General features: G+C 35.6%; 1 long non-coding RNA gene across 1 annotated transcript; it reads left to right on the top strand.

Annotated features, from left to right (window-relative positions):
- Nucleotides 1-521: 521 nt before the first annotated feature.
- Nucleotides 522-1,157, top strand: LOC140888168 (uncharacterized). Its single transcript, XR_012152073.1, has 3 exons — nucleotides 522-610; nucleotides 758-831; nucleotides 923-1,157. It is a non-coding gene; the product is annotated as an uncharacterized lncRNA (long non-coding RNA).
- Nucleotides 1,158-6,411: the final 5,254 nt, after the last annotated feature.

The following is a 6,411-nucleotide window of genomic DNA, read 5'->3' as shown; positions in this document are numbered from 1 at the left end:
TTTTCTTAAAAGCGTTGTCTATAAGCGCTACTTTCACCTCAACGACAACACTTTTAATAAAGCGTTGTTAATTTGTGTTGTAATAAATATTTACGACAACGCTTATTATAAGGGGTGGTGGATGAGCGTGTTTTTGAGAGAGATATATAATAGATATAAATATATAAATTTAATAGATACATACACCACTGAAAAAAAAAACAAATAATCGGTATCTGCTCTCTCCTTCCCAAAAGCCATTCTCGCGATCCCCTTTTCCTCAAACCCTAACAGCCTCTCCATGCCGTCGATTCACCGCCCTAGCCGCCGGAAAGCTACCGGTTGAAGCTAGAAAAGGTAAGAGCTCGTACTTGGCTTCAATTTAATTCCAATATATCTAGGAATCTCGGGCCAAAGATCAAATCGTCACGCCTAGCTCGTTCGCGATTGGAGCTGCGCTAGTTCTTGTTCTTTACGACTTTGATCTATTTCTTTTCATTCTTGGTTTTCTAACTTCGCTCAATCGATCGTCTCTCCTCTTTGCTCAATCGATCGTCTCCATTACTCCGTGTCGCTCTGTCTGAAATTAGCCGTCAGAAAGCTACCCATTTCATAGTTGGTTCGACGCTGGGTAAGATTGTTCATTTGCCTCGAGCTCTTGTAGATTCTCTTTAGATGAAATCTGATTTCTGCTAATCCTTTAACGTTTTTCATATTGTACATTGTGTTTCCTAAAATGCGAATGTTATTTTCAACCTTAGATGTATTTTAACTTCAGCATCCAAGTTTTTACTCCCGATGCTTTTTTCTGTTCCAAGTGTTACGACGACGATGGTCGCCTCAATAGAACTGGTATAGTTTCTTATATTCTCAGCCAATTTTTCTTTCATGTAAAGTTATGTTCTTGATTGAATGGTTTTATTTTTTCCTCTGCCGTGAATAGGTACTCTCTGGACTGCAAGTGCTCATATCATAACAGCTGTGATTGGGTCTGGTGTTTTGTCCTTAGCTTGGGCCACAACTCAACTGGGGTGGATTGCTGGGCCAACTGTCTTGTTCTTGTTCTCTTTTGTCACCTATTACACCTCTTGTCTTATGGCAACATGTTACCGCACCGGCGACCCGGACAACGGGAAGAGGAACTACACTTACATGGATGCTGTCAGAGCCAATTTGGGTATGTTTTTCTTGATACAGGAAGCTTGTAGTTTTGTATTCATGTGAAGTAATTCTGCATAGCCATCAAAAGAATAGTCTGTTAAAATAGTGTCGAACGATGAAACACCATCTGCATAGCCATCAAAAGAATTGTGTTTCAATAATGATGCTAATGTGTTTCATTCTGATATGTTGCTACGCAAATATTCCGTTAGCTGTTGTCTTCGTAGATTAGAGAGCAAATATTCCGTTAGCAGCTCTTGACTTTTTCTCTGTTTTCTCTTCTCGTGTTTCGTATGTGTTGAACATTAGAACTGTTATTGAATCTCTTTGCATTCAAAATGAATTTGCTATTATATTTCCAACCAGGATGGGGACCAAGGAAGACTGCCTGTTCTAATATAGAAACTGAAAAATACTGGTGAGAAGAGAAGGCCAGCAATTGTCTTCTTACATAGTAAAAATAAATGCAAAGAGTGGTCGCGACCATTGCTCGAGGTAACCAGAAGTACTTTTTTAGATGCTCAAGGCATTACCAATTTTTTGATGCATTTTTTGAAGAGAAGGCCAGCAATTGTCTTCTTACATAGTAAAAATAATTACTGTGCAATGTATCGAATACTATGTAGCAAATGGTGATTGTATTGATGCATTTTAATTTGGAAATGCAGGTATCTTGCTTGTTCGCAGGTATCTTGCTTGTTCGCTGTATTTTTAGGCCCATTGTTCTTTTTTCTTCTCTCTGTGAAGCAGTTATGCATGTTTGTTTTAATTTATTTTCAATTTTTGTTATCCAACAAACAAATAACTTTCCTTATATCGATTTTTTATTCGAAGAACAAAACAGTTGTTGAAATCAAGCTGCAAATTCTGTCAAAATAAATGCTATAAGTCAATTTTAACAAAGATATATTATGGGTCGAGCATTGGGAAAGATTTTTCTTGATTTTATTTGTGCATACCTTAGCATATTGTTTCAAAGTCATATTTGTTTAGACTCCTGTTGAATGTGGTAGCACATGCAATGCTATGATGCCGGTTGTGCTCATTATGAATTGTTCCTGATTAACCATACCTATATTTTAAGCCAAGGCATTCTATGAATATCTGTGCTTTTACTTGTCATTTGAAGAGGTTGATATAAATAAACTCGTCTCAAGTTTAATGTCATTACTTTTGACCAGGATAACAAGTGTATTGTGTTAGTTTGGCCCCTGACAACAACGACGGTGGTCTTGCGGAGCATGAATGACTTCATTTATTTGCTTCATATCCTTCTTCAGGTAATTATATGTACTTGGTGGAGCAGAGAGGCCTTATGCTTCGTTTATTTTTGCTAGTAGTTATATGAGCTGGAAACTAAAGTCAGTCATTTAATTTTACAGTAAGGATGTGTTTAATTTTTTTAATTCTCTTGCTGTAGGATATTAAAAAGACACGTAATGGATTTTATAATTATTTCTGATGCTTCCTTTTTGACGAACATGTTTTACGAGTGAAGATATGTGTCAATTTTGCAGGTCCGATTGGCTTATGTTGCTCCTGAATCTAGAGTTGTGGGATCTGGAGATTTAGTTGATGATCCTAAAAGGATTGCCCGGAATTATCTTTATGGATATTTCATCATCGATGTCTTTGTTGTATTTCCCCTTCCACAGGTATCATACTCTGTCTTCCAATGATGATGTTAAAATCCAAGATTCCGTCCGATTTTGTCCCATGACGTTATGATGATTGAGGCATGTCAAGTTTTTAACATATAATGAATTCTTGCCATGATATTATCTAGATGGAGTATATCACATTGCTGCCATTCGCATTTTCTTTATGACGTTATGATGATTGAGGCATGTCAGCTTCTTCATCTTGATAAATGATATTTATATGTAAAACTTTGAGATATTTGGCTGATAGGGATGAGGTTTTGCTCAAAAGTATCATGCTATGAGTGGAGTCTTTGGTTGGCCATCTGTAGCTGTTTAAGGTCATGGACACTGAGAAGAAGAAATTCAATGCTTTTAATTTGGAAGTCATTATTTGTTGGTCTTCTTTTCCTTGCAAAATATTATAAACTATATTTATGTATTAATTTCATGATTAGATACGATGTATGATATGTGTGCTCTTGTATTATTACTCATGGTTAAATAACAGTTCTTTTAATGACATAAATGATCTATTTTGGTTAGAATATATATCACATTTTGAACAGTTTCGAGAATAATTTGCGGATATTGGCGTTGAAGAATTGATTCGTTTGCTCTCATGCTTTGACAGCAGCTTTAGCGCTCGTGTAGCTTAGAAATTGAGTATAATGAACTTGAATAGTACAGATTCTGAATCTGCATTATGAAGAAAACTTGTAGTGCTCTGTGTTGTCTTTGATTTGGCACTGGAAACAGGTCATTTGAATTAAAATTTAAAGAGATATGCCCATTTTTCTGAAACTACACTGTATGAAGAATAATGTTTTGCACTTACTGTCATTTCGAAATCTGGTATTTATTAGTGCATATTTTGAGGTTGAAATTCACATAAAACTTGTAGATAATTGTGTTTTCTTTGATTTGTAGGTTGAAATCTGGATTTGTATGGGATACTCTGGGCCACATTGTCACAATTATCATGTCATTCGGGGTGCTTCAGATCTCAAGTACCTTCTTCAATCATTTTTTTTTTGTTTTCTGTAATAGATTTTGCTTCTTTTCATTAAATCAACCCTTGTTGGTTTCAGGGTCACTCTTGCAGACGAAACCACTTGTATTTACCTTATCAAATCTTATACCCACGTTGTATTTTCAAATGGTTAGACAAAATGACTTGACTAGTAATTTTTGTAGTGGGTCTTGTATATATATTGTTAAAGTAATTTCCTGGGCATATAGTGTAAGGATTCCACTTTAATGTTCTAAAAATTATTTCATCCAACATCTTGCTTTTATGATTTTCCGTTTTTCATTTCTACTTGATAGATCTCTGTTATTCTCTTTCCATTTGTGACTTTTATGTTATTTTTATTTCCTTGTGTCCAGCGGTTAAAAAATTTTTACTGGATGCAAATTTTATTTTAATGACTGATATCTTCTTCTTCTCTCTCTGTTTTTTTACAATAATCTGTTAACTAGTATTTGTTTTGGAAACAAGAGCAAAATGAGGCAGTAAAATTACTATGCAAGATGTAGAGATTGTTGGCATTGGAATTGCTGGCCTAGCAACAGCCTTGGGACTTCAAAGGTATCTCTGATTTCGCTGTATATAAAAAATTAATCATGGGTTTTAAGAAAATTAAATCGAATATTTTTTTGTAAACTAGCTATTATATATTTGATTTCACAGGTTGGGAATCCGGAGTCTGGTGTTGGAATCGGCAGACTCCTTGAGAACAACATTCAACTTTCTTGGAATGTGGCCGAATGCTTGGAAGGCAATGGATGCACTTGGTGGCATTGGACAGACCCGTCGTGCAAAACACACACAGCTTACTGGGTGACTCTACTACCTGATCGAGTGTTAATTTACCATACTCCTTCACATTGTTTGCGTCTTTGGTTTTTTAAGAATCGTGTGTTTCCCTTTTGTGCAGCATCGTGACTACTTATGTAGTTTCTGGTGAGATCACTGCAGACAGGCATATTAAACCCACAGACTTGGAGTAAGTACTTTGGTTTGCTTGACAATCAATTCAGAGTGTAATCTTGGTTGCAAGAGTCATAAACACAGTGGTTGTAATTGATCTCGTTATCAGACTTGGATATTACCTGTCAAAAGTTACAAGTTAAATTAATTCGGCCATTAGAAAGCAGCGATCACTTCTAATTAAAAATCTATATATTGAGGGTTTATATATGTTTATGTACTTAATTGGCTCGAGTCGAACTAGAAGAGAAAGTTACATGATAGAGGGAGATTGGGTATCGACCAACGATGGTGATACCTCAACCATTGTTCACCATCAAGCAAAGGTACCTACTAACCACCAAAATATATTGTATATGTTTATGATAATTAATCTGTTTCCTGTTCTATTGAAAGAAGTTAAGATTATCATACAATATCTTGCATGAAAGTTGATTAACGATAAAACATGGGCCAGGGTGAATCAGTTCGGCTATGGAACATCCATACTGGAATATGTATTTTGATATTTTCTGGTGCTGGGGGACATCGTAATGAAGTTATTAGTGTGGTATGTTCTATCCGACCTTTTGTCTTCCCTATATTGCCTTTTTGTAAGAAAATGCTCTGAATATGGTGTAGGAACTTCAGGTAGAACTTACTCTGAGCATCTATCCTTTCATTTGTTATGAATATTGTATGACTTCCACCCTTCGGACATGTATCGTATTGCAAGCTGTGGAATGGATAACACTGTAGAGAAATTTTTGCTGAAATTTCAAAATAACTTCGTGCAAGGATCAAGCTCTCGAGCCCTTAAATTTCAAATAGAGGAATTTCATTTTAATTTATTTCGTGTAAGAAAATTGTGTTGTCAAATTTGTTTTCATTTTAATTTTCTTCTTTGATGTTTATTTATTGTGCCATTCATAACCATGGCTTTGAAATTTTATTCTTGTTTGCTCCTATTGTTCAGCACATTCCTAGTCCTCCAAATGGATTTAGCATTCTGAGAGTTGGTCTGATCGCCGACTCCGGTTTGAGGCAGAAAGCATAGCGCACATGACCGAGATGAACATGAAGAATTCGATTATTTGTTACATTTGAATGATTTTTGTTATATTTGAATAATTTATAACATTGAAATACTGTATATTAGATTTAATTTTCTAAAATTTTGAATATTGAGTGATTTATAATATTGAAAATTTGGGAATTAAATTTTATTTTTTTTGTTTTTTATTTGAGAAAAGACAACGCTTTTTAAACGTTGTCGTAGGTAGTTTAAACGTTGTCGTTGCTAAAAAAGACAACGCGAAAAAAGCGTTGTCTTTTTTAAATATCACAACGCTTTTTTTGCGTTGTTATTGTTACGAAAAAACGTTGTCGTAGCCAGTGTTGTGAAAGACCGCGGTCAAAGACAACGCGGAAAAAGCGTTGTCTTTGCTCAAAACGACAACGCTTTTTCCGCGTTGTCTTTGACCGCGGTCTTTCACAACACTGGCTACGACAACGTTTTTTCGTGACAATAACAACGCGGATAAAGAGTTGTCGTTTTCCATTTTTCTTGTAGTGATTCCTTGGTCTTCTAGCTTAGATCTAGGGCATTCTAGGCATTCCATGGGGAATCCGAAAGTGGCATAGCAGTCCAGGCGTTGT

The sequence above is a fragment of the Henckelia pumila genome, chromosome 1, assembly GCF_033568475.1.
Source record: "Henckelia pumila isolate YLH828 chromosome 1, ASM3356847v2, whole genome shotgun sequence".
In the NCBI taxonomy this organism is placed as follows: domain Eukaryota; kingdom Viridiplantae; phylum Streptophyta; class Magnoliopsida; order Lamiales; family Gesneriaceae; genus Henckelia; species Henckelia pumila.
This window is presented reverse-complemented; position numbering and strand designations above follow the sequence as displayed.